Source organism: Carettochelys insculpta, chromosome 1 (assembly GCF_033958435.1).
Source record: "Carettochelys insculpta isolate YL-2023 chromosome 1, ASM3395843v1, whole genome shotgun sequence".
Classification (NCBI taxonomy): Eukaryota; Metazoa; Chordata; order Testudines; family Carettochelyidae; genus Carettochelys; species Carettochelys insculpta.
In genome coordinates, this window is record NC_134137.1 from 266,072,747 (window position 1) to 266,085,611 (window position 12,865).

The following is a 12,865-nucleotide window of genomic DNA, read 5'->3' on the forward strand; positions in this document are numbered from 1 at the left end:
GGGGGGTGCGACCCATGTCTTGGGCGGAGGCCCCGTTGAGGCTGGGTGGGGGCCGGAAGAACTGGCAGGTATGGCCGGGCTGGTTCCTGAGGCCCACGGTCCCCCGCTGCGGCAGGCTCCAGGACAGGTGGAGGGCGGCTCGGAGGGACGGCAGCCAGAGCGGCAGGGGGTGCCATGTGCTCAGCAATCTGCTCGAATGTCCTCATGAAGGACCCCCAAGCCTCCTGGCGCCAGGCCAGCGCTCGCTCCTGCAAGTGGAGCCGACGCTCCTCTACATGCAGGCGGTGCTCCAAAACCTCCACTTGACGCCGGAGGGTGGCGAGGAGCTGGGGGTCAGCGGACACCCGTGGATGGCTCCAGCACTGTCAGGCTCATCCTGGGGCCGGTCCCTGCTCTGCCGCTGGGCTGGCCTGCTGCGATGGCCCTGGTGGGCTGGCCAGCACAACAGACGCAGCGCCCGTGCTGTCGAGGCCCTCAGATGGTGCGGCTGTGGAACAGAGGGGGAAGAGCGGAGACAGCCGTTAGTCTGGGCCCTGACTCGTGGCCCATGTCCCCCCACCCCTCTGCTGCTGGTTCCCCATCCCCTGTCCCCCAGAGATGCTGATGAAGGGTGTGGCATCCCCCCGGGGGGACCTTCTGAGGTTCTGCTGCCCCCTGTCCTCAGGAATGGGGCCTGGCACTGTCCTGGGGGGGTAGGTGCTGACGGGCTCTGAGGAACGTGCCACTGCTGTCCTCGGGGCCGTGGTCTGGCTGGGTGTGTGGAGGGCCCTGATCATGTCCCTTGGCCCTGCCCCTTAATCTGGGGGTGTGCACCAGGGTACATACCTGACGGTCCGCTCCCACGGTTGGGGGACACCCATCAGGCGGACGCCTTGCTGGAGCTGCGGGAGGGAAGGTCGATGAGGAATTCTCCATCACTGGAGCCCTCCTTCTCCTCCTCTGCTGTCCCAGGAGTGGGCTCCTTTGAGGGCCCCTGGGGTGCAGGGCTGGCCTTCGGGCCGGACTCCAGCTCCGGGGCCTGCTGGGGCTCATCAGCTGAGGTGTCAAGGGTGGCCAGGGGGGAGGTGGTGTACCGGGGGCCCAGGATCTCCCTGAGCTCGCTGAAAAAGGGGCAAGCGGCAGGGGCGGCCCCAGATTGGCTGGCCATGTCCTAGGCCTGGGCATAACCCTGCTGCAGTTCCTTGACTTTACTCCTGACATGGTCAGGAGTGCGAACAGGGTGACCCCAGGCAGCCAGGCCCTCAGCCAGCCAGGCAAACGCATCTGTGTTCCGCCGCTTGCTCCCCGTTACCTGGAGCACCTCCTCCTCGCCCCAGAGCCCCAGCAGGTCCTGGATCTTGGCGTCTGACCAGGAGGGGCCCCGCTGCCTCTTCCCCCGCTGGCTGGACAGCTGGGAGCCCTGGGTCCCCTTGGGGGGGTGCCCTGTGGGTGCGTGGGGGACTGGTTGGCTGCCATGGGTGCTGGGTGGTGGATCTGGGTGTCTGGAGGGCATGCAGGCTCTGCATGTGTGTGTGCTGCTGCCTGCATGCTCTCAGCTTCCTGCCACAGGAAATAAGGGGCTGGGGAGCTTTAAGGGGCTGCTGCATGTGGTGACCAGAGAGCTCAGGGGCTGGACAGAGCGTCTGTCAGCCCCTCAGCTGATGGCCGTCATGGAGGACCCCGCTATTTCGATGTTGTGGGATGTGGATTGTCTACACATGCCCTACTTTGACGTTCAACGTTCAACGTCGAAGTAGGGCGCTATTCCCATCTTCTGATGGGATTAGCGATTTCGACATCTTGCCACCTTACGACAATTTCAACTTTGAAATAGCGCTCAGCACATGTAGACGCAGCGGACGCTATTTCGAAGTTGGCCCAGCTATTTTGAAATAGCCGGCTAGTGTAGACGTGGCTATGGTAAGACAAATAAAGATTTGGCTCTTTCAGCACATCTTCTCGTTGCATCTATTTGGGTAAACCCAGTTCTGACCACAAGACATTGAAAACAAAACACTGTCTATTATAGGGCTTTGATAGTGTCACTCCTTGTCAGAAGAGATCAGAGTACGTTTAAGCCCCATGGTGTTCAGATGAAGGTGCAGCACACTGTTTTGGTAAAGGCTTTTAAAAGACAGATACATTTAAAAATATCCCTGCAAATACAAAAAATGGCCTGTGCTTCCAAAGGAATGGGCAGAGATTGAAAAAACACCTTTCATTCTTGGTTGTAATGTTGCTTAATTTTATGCAGCAGTTAGATACCATGGTGCTTGTGTGGAAGTATAACATTGTATAAGTATAACGTTGTACAAGGGGACATGCTGGATACATTGTATATGAGAGGGCATCCCAAAACATGTTACAAAGTATCTGAGGGAGCACACGTGGGGACAGTTAGCTTTTGAATGGAGAAGCAATTAAGATGGAGCCAGCACGTCTAAGAAGCAGGCATCAGAATGGAAGGTGTGAAGGGCAATTAGTTAAGTTAACTGGAAGCTGTTAAAGGAGATTGTTAAGGGTGGCAGGTAATTGAAGATACGTGACTGGTCTCAGGAATCTCGAAGGGTGGTGACTAAAATCTTTTTCTTCTTTTGTCTGTAACTTGTCTGTAACTTGTTCTCCAAAAAACTGTATAAATTAAGAGACACAAGCCCCACTCGGGGGGCTCACTTCTAAATGTATTAGCAGAGCGGCTTTGCTAATAAAACAGAGTGGTCTGATAAATTGTGAGTCTGAGTCAAACTTTGACAATTGTTATACAAAATCCTAAGGTAAACAATTAGATCTGAGTTATATTGCCACTCCCCACCATCTTCCTTTTGGTTTCCTCATCCTAACATGAAATCTAGTTGAATGAGCAATTTGATTCTGCGTTACTTGTGTAACCTCAGAGAGAGGATAAGCTACCCTGCCATCATGTGGCTAGTTTAGGAAACCACATTTATCTCACAATGATCCTCACAAGCAATTGCTTATTCTTTTATTATTATGCCATAGCTTGCAAGCCCTAAACATTGCAGGATGTTTAGAACATTAGGAAATAATCTATTTGCACTAAACCTGTAGGAGATCAGAATTTCATCTAACTTTGTGACTGCAGTGACATTTTGAGGCCATTTTTGCATGGGCAAGAGCACCAGGAAAATCACCTCAGTTTGTCTTTGAAGGACAGCTAAATCCAGATTTTCTAAGACACCTAAACTCTTTTTATCTCTGTTCACCATCTATAAAATGGGGGTACTCGTCTTCTTCGACCTCATAGAGGTGGTTAGAGATAAATGCATTAAAGATTGTGAGGTATTCAGTTATTAATGTGAGAAGGCTCATATATCTCAGGCAGATAGAGAGAATGCCACACCACTAAGGGGACAGAGTATCAGAGGAGATGAAACTCTGCTGCTGGTCCTGGAAAGTCCAAGAAACTTCTGTGGGAGAAGCTTAGCCAATCCGGACTATGTCAAAGAGGTGGAGGGTAAGAGTTGACCTCAGACAGTCAGACTTTTCGAGCCTCTGTTGTTGTCACATTGAATTGTATTTTACATAAATACAATGCCTAGAAGGGGCACAGCCAGGGGTGGGCCTGAGTGGGCTGTGACCTACCTACTTAACATCTTGGCCCACACAGATTGGGGCCAACCCCACAAATCCACAGGCTGGGGCACCCCCAGCCCTGCTTGGAGACCAACTGCATCTCCTCCTGCTGGTGCCAGGCACTGCTGCTCAAGTCTCCAGTCCCAGTGCTAGCTCTGTGAGGGGTCTGCAGGGCTAGGACTGGGGCTGAAGACTGGTGTAGCAGCATGCAGCATCAGCAGGAGGGGGATGCAGCTGAGCAGACAGAGCCAGAAGACAGGGTCAGGGGTGGTTGTGGTAAGCTAGTATCTTAGTGGGGGTCCCCTTCTGCCCCATGGATATGCCTCACAGCCGGTGTGCCATAGGGGATTACTGAGTGAAAAGAGAGGGTGGGAGAGGGGTTTATATTAATGCTTTTCCAAGAGGGGTCAGCTAATTCAAAAGCAACCCTGCCCCTTAAAATAATGGATAGAAATAGCTGACTGCCCTAATCCCACCCTTTCTGCCCTTGGCCCTACCCCTTGTGGGGTAGGGAGCTGGGCCCCCTCCCACTTTGCCTCCAGACCCACAGCAGCTGTTGGGCCACTGCATATTCACATGTACATATTGGAGCAGATCCTGGGCTTTTTACCCAGCATCTTTTCACTGCTCCAGTGCAAGCTGGCAGACCTGCTCCTCCTGAGAACTACTATAGCGGTTTATATGCCACACCTGCTCAAAATTTTTGTTCAGAGGGTGTCTGTTCACATTGGTGATCCTGAGCCGCCAGAATGGTATTTCAGGACTGTTATATGTGTAGAAAAATTTCAAAATAAACTTTTCTCCATGTGAGGTGTCAGATTCACCAACTCATTGTTGACACAATTTGAATAAAATTTGGAAGGGGTGAACCAAGTCAGGTAGACATGGACCAACTCAACTTTGCCCAAAACTCAAAAATGAGCCAAACTAGTTTTGCACTTCAAATAGCACTGCCATTCCCTCTTTATATTTTATTTTCTATAGAAACAGAGACATGTAGAACTGGAAGGGACCTCAACAGGTCATCTAGTCCAGTCTCCTGCACTCAGACAGGACTAGTATAATCTTGACCATGTCTGTCAGGCATTTGTCTAACTTGTTCTCAAAACCCTCCAGTGACAAAGGTTCCATAACCTTCCTGGATAATATGTTCCAATACTTAACAAATCTTTCAGTTAGAAAGTTTTTCCTAATGTCTAACCTAAATCTCCCTTGATGAAAATTAAGCCCATTATCTATTGTCATATCCCCAGTGAATAAAGACAAATTTATCACCCTCCTCTTCATAGCAGTCTTTTATGTATTTGAAGACTTATGCCTCCCCTCAGTCTTCTTTTCTCTAGATTAAACAAAACCATTTTTTTCAATCTTTCCTTTTACGCCAAGTTTTCTAGACCTTCAGTCATTCTTGTTGCTCTTCCCTGGACTCTCTCCAGTTTGTCCATATCTCTTCCACAGTATGGTGTCCAGAAGTGGATACAGTATACCAGCTGAGGCCTTATCAGTGATAAGTAAAGTGGAAAAATTATTTCTTGTGTCTTGGTTACAACATCCTTCTAATACATCTCAGAATGATGGTTGCTTGTTTGTAACAGTAAGACATTGTCTCATATTTAGTCCGTGATCCTTTTCTGCAGTACTCTTCCCGGGTAGTCATTTCTCATTTGGTATCTGTGCAATTAATTATTCATTCCTAAGTATAAAGCATTGCATTTATCCGTACTGAATTTTACTCAATTTTTAGACCATTTCTCCAGTTTGTCAAGGTCATTTTGAATGTTAATCCTATTCTCCAAAGCACTGGCAACCCCTTCAAGCTTGGTTTCATCTTCAGACTTGATAAATGTACTCTTTATGCCATTACCCAAATAATTTATGAAGCTATCGAATACAAATGGTCCCAGCACAGATCCCTGTGGGTCTCCACTCAATGTGGCCTTCCGGCTTGACTGTGAACCACCGATGATGAGATTTCTCTCTGAATATGCTTTTCTAATAAGTTGTGCACCCACCTTATAGTAGGTTTGTCAAGGCTATGTATTCATATTTTTCTAAGGAGAAGGTATGTGAGACAGAGATAAAAACCTGCCCAAATATGAGATATAACACATCTATTGCTTCCTCCCATCCACCAGGAGTTGCCCTGCCAAAGGATATTAGATTGGTTTGACATGGTTTGTTCTTGGCAAATCCATATTGACTGTGACTTATGACCTTATCTTCTGTATGCTACTAATTGATTGCTTGATTATTTGGTTTGTTACCCTTCTGGGTACTTAAGTTTAGTTGACAAGGCTATAACTGCCTGGGTTATCCTTGTCCCCCTTTTTATAGACAGATACTATTTTTGCCTTCCTCAGTCCTCTGGGAGCTTTCCTGTCCTCCATGAGTTCTCAAAGATAATTGCTAATAATTCAGAGATCTCTTCCACCAAGTTCTTTAAGTATTCTATGATGATCCTTTCCTCCTTTTTCTTGTCTTGACCAGAAGCATCTGGATGTCAGATGAGCAGCTTACTTTTGGGGTGCTTCTCAAATATATATAAACGTCTAATATTTGCCTGTCACTAGCATTTCCCTGATCTTAACTTTGCTATTGGGCATCTAACCTGCATTCCAGGCTTGATGCTTACAAGAGGCACCTTGGCTGTGTCTACACTTGCATTCCTCTTTTGAAAGAGGCATGCAAATGAGGGAAACTGAAAATGGAAATGAGGTGCATATTTACTTATCTGACACCTCCTTTGCACATTCTCCTTTCCAAAGAGCTTCTTGCAAAAGAAAAAAAGCAGTATAGATGTGGCTGTTTTGAAAATAAACCCCATCTTTGAAAGAACCCGTCTTCCTATTTTGTTTCAGGAAGAAGGGTTCTTTCGAAGATGGTGTTTACTTTTGAAAGAGCTGCATCTATACTGTTTTTTTCTTTTGAAAGAAGCTCTTTCGAAAGGACAATAAGCAAATGAGGTGCCAGATATGTCAATCTGTACCTCATTTGCATTTTTGGTTTCCCTCATTTGCATGCCTCTTTTGAAAGAGGAATGTAAGTGTAGACACAGCCCTCCTGATTTTGTGAAATACACCTGAGAGTGAAGGTAGACTTGTGAACAATCACACGTACATGACAGATATCCATGGATTCAAAGGAAATAAAGAAACTTGAGGTGTGTCTCAAATGTTTCTAACACACACACACACACACACACACACACACACACACAGAATATGCATTCTCTTCTCCCTCTCCCCTCCACCACCTGCGGAAAGATAAGATGACTCATTTTTATGGGCTGTAAATGTATTGATGAGAGAATACTTTGTGCACTGAGGATATCTCATTTGATTGCATTCTAAATATTTGTTTGCACAGTTACAGAGTCTTCAATCCAAGGATCTCAAAGTGTTTTGCATACAACAATGAATTAAACATGACGACATCACTAGAAACAACATGACTGGAATCCAGTTCCCTTCATCCAGGCACTCTGCAAACCAAAGTGAAACTTTAGGGAATATGCTGCTTGATCGATATGCTTAGGCTCTTTCCTGTTCTCCCTGTCCTTGGACTTATTCATTTATATTTATCAGTTCTGTATCTCTTGCCATCTGTTAACCCAGGTGCTAAACCAAAATGGTGAAAGTTCTCTGGGCCAATACATTGTTCCTCATGATTTGCTGTAGTTCCAAATAATGTGATTAAAACAATTCCTGCAAATCTGGATGTGCTGCTTCTATTGACTACTCTTGGAATCATTTAAATAAATAATAACAAATGCTAGCACTCCAATTTCTGTTGCTGCAAGGCGCTGCTTCTTTTCAGCTCAGTGAAGTTGACAACAAGCATTTCTCCTTTTCAGAGCATCCACAGAGCCCATCCTTTCTCCTGTCCTTAATTCTTCATCAGCCTTACAGTGCAGATGGGCATTGAGAGCTCTGTTAAAGCACCTCCTAGAAACTGGAACATATCTGGGCAAACTTATCCTTAATGTATTGCCATTGGGGATAACAGAGAGAAATCAAGACTGAAGGTGGGCCATGGTGCCTGATGAAAATTTTAATTTGTTGGTAGAACATCCCTGGAAAATTTATTCAATGAATTACCTATGTCCACCATAGTGTGAGGCCAGGATTGCTGTTCTTACTCAAGATGTGCTCACCCAACCACAGGTCAAATTGCTCCCTCAGAATACCATTACTGATAATTGCTGCGCTGCTACTGGACTTTGTGAATTACTTAGGGAGCAATATAAAATAGAATATTCATTCCAATGAACAGACTACTACAGCAGACCTCCAACCCCACACATCCCCACTTCCAACACTTATGAATGAGTGTGGCTGTGGAATACCCAGACCATTTCAAAATGTGAAAACTACTTTTACTTAAGTTGCTTTACCACGCTGGGTCCTCTTCACTTGCTTTAGAGTACCAAAGAGCTCCCTCAGGGTATGTCTACACAGCAAAGTTATTTGGAATAATGGCTGCTATTTTGAAATAACTTTGCCAGCATCTACACAATGCAACTCCTATTCTGAAGTAATTTCAAAATAGCAGATGGCTTATGTGAAATAGGTAAACCTCATTGTGGTCGTGTCTACACTTAGGAGAAGCTTTGAAATGGCCATGCTAATGGCCAAATCAAAGAATACTAATGAGGCAGTGAAATGAATATTCAGCACCTCCTTAGCATGCTGCTGGCTGCAGCACTTTAAAAGTGCCACTTTTTGCTCACTTGCGGTGAATCTACACTGGGGACTTTCCAAAGTACCCTGAAAATATCGAAATCCCCTTATTCCTATCAGCTGATTTCGATGTTTGAAGGGGATTTTAACATTTGCGGAGTCCTATCGAAAAGGACCTGCTTGTGGATGAGCTGCACGTGAGCAAAACTCAGCACTTTTGAAGCACCATGGCTAGCAGCATGCTAATGAGGCACTGAATATTCATTTCAGCACCTCATTAGTATTCTTCAATTTGGCCATTAGCATGGCCATTTTGAAGTTTTTCCTATGTGTAGACGTAGCGTGTATGAGGAATAGCACCTATTTCAAAATAGGTATTTTGAAATAAGGGCTGTGTAGACCAGGAATAGAGTCTATTTCAAAATAAGCCAAAGTGGCTGTGTTTACATTACAGAGATCTTTTGGAAGAGTGCATCCACACACAAAAATGTGGTTTGAAACATTGGTTCTCTCTTTTGATAGAGGGGGCCCACACAGCCCCCGCTCTTTGGAAAGAAGGGTCAGGGATCGAAAAATCCAGTGCCATGAGGACTGCTCTTTTGAAAAAAGGGCCTGCAGAGCACCTGTACGTGCTTTTTGTCAAAAAAAGCACTTGAAAGGAGGCACTCTTCCTGATCTGGGAGCAGAAGAGGGTTTCCGGAAGAAGAGCCACATTCTTTCTATTTCAGAACTAAAGAGCGCATTTTGTGTGCGGACATGCCGCGTGTTCTTTTGAAAAAGGGCCCGCTTCTCTGAAAGAACTTGCTAGTGTAGGTGCAGTCAGTGTGGCCAATGGTTCTATTTCAAAATAGGCTGTATCGTGTGTGGACATTCTACTTTGAAACAGCTGAGCGCTATTTCAAAATGCATTTTGCCTGTGTCTACATGAGCCCCCTCCTTTCGGAAGGGGCATTTTAATGAGGGAGTTTGAAAGATGCTAATGAGGCACTTCCGTGAATATGCAGTGCCTCATTAGCATAATGACAGCTGCTGCGATTCGCGCATGCCGCTCATGTAACTGGGAGGGCTTTCGAAACAACCCCCCAGTCTTTGAAAGCCCCTTCTTCCAAAACCAAAACGTCATCATTTCAGTTAAAGAATGCAAGCAGGAACACCTTTTGGAGCCCTAGTCAGTCCTACCCTTGTATGCACTTGCAAATAGATTTTGCATAGGCAAAAAGACACTGGCATGTAGAAATGTTGAATGTGTATGCAAATTCTTTCACTTAGAGCAGACTCCACAGCAAGTGAAGAGGACGCCCTGTGGGAAAGCAAGTTAAGTAAAAGTCATGTTCACATTTTGAAATGGTCTGGGTATTCCACAGCCACATTCACTCATAGGTGTGGGAAGTGGGGATGGGGGTCTGCTGCAGTATGCATGCAAAAAAAAAGTTTTGAAACTCTAGCTCTGCAGATTCTGTACTGTTTACCCTAACAATACTAGCGCTGGCAGAGGATTCATGGCTACAGTTTCATTCTCGTAGTTTATATTTTGCTTTTCTGAATGACTGATGCCATTTCACTTTCTGGGGGGATTCTTCTTCATTTTCTGTCCTAGCTGCTGTGCAGGGCTACTGTCACTTTGTAAAGTGCTGTTGTGCTTTGCTTTTTGAGATTGGTAGATTTTATAGCACTTGGTGAAGTGAAACATTTCCTTGTAGCTGAGCACATGCATGTATTCATAGGTGCATGCATACACACACACACACTGAAAATCTTGTATTCTTATATAGGAGTTTTAAATAGAGTGTGGGGTCAGGGGCACATAGATGGTCTTGCTCATAAACAGCTGTGGGACACAAGACTACAATTTAATCCTCAAGAGAGCACTAAGTTGGTGACAAGTTTATCGTTGCTCCAAGCAAATCACAGCTGTAAGGAGGAGAAATCTGCCAGGTTGGGGGCCTGAACCAAACAGAAGTCGATTTGATGACAGTGTTTTCCAGCTCTGGTATTATATATGGTTGCTACCATTATGACTTGGCAATTACAGTGAAGTGAAAACAAGTGGGACTGTGTTTGTCAACCGTAATCTCTGCTTAAGGACGTTATGCAGATGTAATATATCTGGTGGACCTTACTGAGAAGCAAACTTAAATATACATCAAGCATTTGTTCCTGAACTCAATCTCTGATTGAAGTCACAATTGCCTAAAATGTTGTCTATTCCTATTTTCTGTGGTTGAATCTATTAATCTTAGAACGTGGGCAACATAATTTTGTATGGTGAGAATATTCCTGCTTTCACGTAAGTACTTATGCAATATTAATTTTGAAGCCAAATGGCAAACCCTGAGGCAGCAAGAGCAGCGAGTCAGAACATGCCCTTTGCAGCTGAGAGTTCTCACACCCTGATGTACGCTGAAGCAACTCTCCTGAAGCCAATGGAATTACACTAGTAAGGGGGAAAAGATCAGCAAAATAGTTGTAGGAGTCTGAACACCAGCTGGCATTCCTCATAAAAACAAAGCAGGCTTTAATGGAGAGACACCAATGGGAACATGGGGGAGATATGGCAGGTTGATACATAAGATAGGGGACAGTAGGAAATAAAGAAAGAGGAGGATGTCAAGAAGACTTAGGTCAGACATGAGGTAGGTGTGGACAGGGGAGGGAGATTATGCATATGTGCTGTTTTAGGGTAAAAATAATATGTTGCGAGAGAATGGGAAAAGGTGGAGTGCTAGCGTTATTGAACACGGAGAATCTGTCTAAAGTTTAAGACTATTTGGATCTGGGATTCTTATTGTGAGTCTCTGTGATGGAAAGTAAATCATTTTTAAATGTAAGGCAGCTAATTGTTGCAATAGACATAATAACGAGAGTGTAAACATACTAAATGGTAGTAATAAAAAGTACAAAGTCATCTTCCAGAATTTTTCCATCTTGAATGTAAGTGTTTCATAATTTCCACTGCACCTCATGGAACATTTCCCTCCGGGGCAATTAAGACTGAGTGAAATTCACCCTCCCCTGTACAAGGAACATGCAATCTGCCCCTTGCCTCCAGTGCATGGGCAGCCAATGGCGACCGGATTGTGGAGTACAATACTGGTTGTCAACTTTCCCCATACTTCAATGTCTTTTCCATAGTCAGACCCTCCCACACCTGCTCTCCCATCTAGTTAGGAAGGGCAGAGTGGTAGCAATGCTTTTGTGACTTGCTGAGAGTCATGACCCAAAGGCTGAGAACTCATGAGCTACGGAAGAATATCTGCTGCTGGTTTTCTCCCTCCATTTACTAATCTTTGGGGTGTTGGATCAACACAGTTGTGGATCCTGAGGCTCCTCTCCCCTCTCATTACTAAAAGCTGGCCCCAGGTCTCTCACCACAAACAAAGGGGTGGAAATCCAGCTATATGACTCATTTTGCTCAAAGCTTCTCCCCACTCTTTTAAGGTGTGTCAGAGCAGAGAGGAGTGAATAGTAGAGTAACCACAGCAGCATGAGCAGAGGCCCAGGCTAGCTGTCCCATTTACTTGCCCATCTGAGACCACAGCTAGGTACTCTGGGCAGAAAACACCTCCAACCACTAGTGATGCTACAGCTACACTTGAAATGTTCCTGACAATGCCATCCTTGCCACAATGGATGTAGCCACCAACACTCCCAGCTATCTGCAAGATACCACTGACTTCCTGAGGAAATTACAAAACATCGGAAAAGTTCCTGACAATGCCATCCTTGCCACAATGGATGTAGAGGCTCTGTACACTAATATTCCACACAAAGATGGATTACAACCAATCAGGAATACCATCTCTGATGTCACCACAACCAATCCGGTGTCTGACCTCTGTAACTTTGTTCTCACACACAATTACTTCTGATATGGGGACAATTTATACCTCCAGATTAGTGGAACTGCCATGGGCACCCACATGGCCCCACAATATGCTAATATATTTATGGCTGACCTGGAACAACGATTCCTCAGCTCTCATCCCCTATTACCTCTCCTCTACTTAAGATACATTGATGACATCTTTATGATTTGGACCCATGGTATAGGGACTCTAGAAGAATTCCACAGAGACGTTAACGATCTGCACCCCACCATCAACTTATGCCTTGATTACTCCACTCAAGAGATACATTTCCTGGACACTACAGTACAAATCAAGGATGGGCTGATTGGTACCACACTGTACCGGAAACCTACTGATCACTATACTTACCTACACCCTTCTAGCTTCCATCCTGCCCACGTGACTAGATCCATTGCTTACAGTCAAGCCCTTAGGTACGATCGCATTTGCTCTGATCCAGCTGACAGAGACCAAAAACTACAAGATCTCTACCAAATATTCATAGACTTGAATTACCCACCAGGAGAAATAAAAAAAACTAATCGACAGGGCCAGATGAATACCCAGAGACCAGCTACTCCAAGATAGGCCCCAAAGAGCCAAGAACAGAACACCACTGGTCATCACCTACAGCCCCCAACTCAAACCACTGCAATGATTTATTAAAGACCTTCAACCTATCCTTAATCAGGATGCCACACTCCTGAAGGCCCTAGGTGACAGGCCTGTTGTCTCCTACAAACAACCTCCCAACCTAATGAGGAT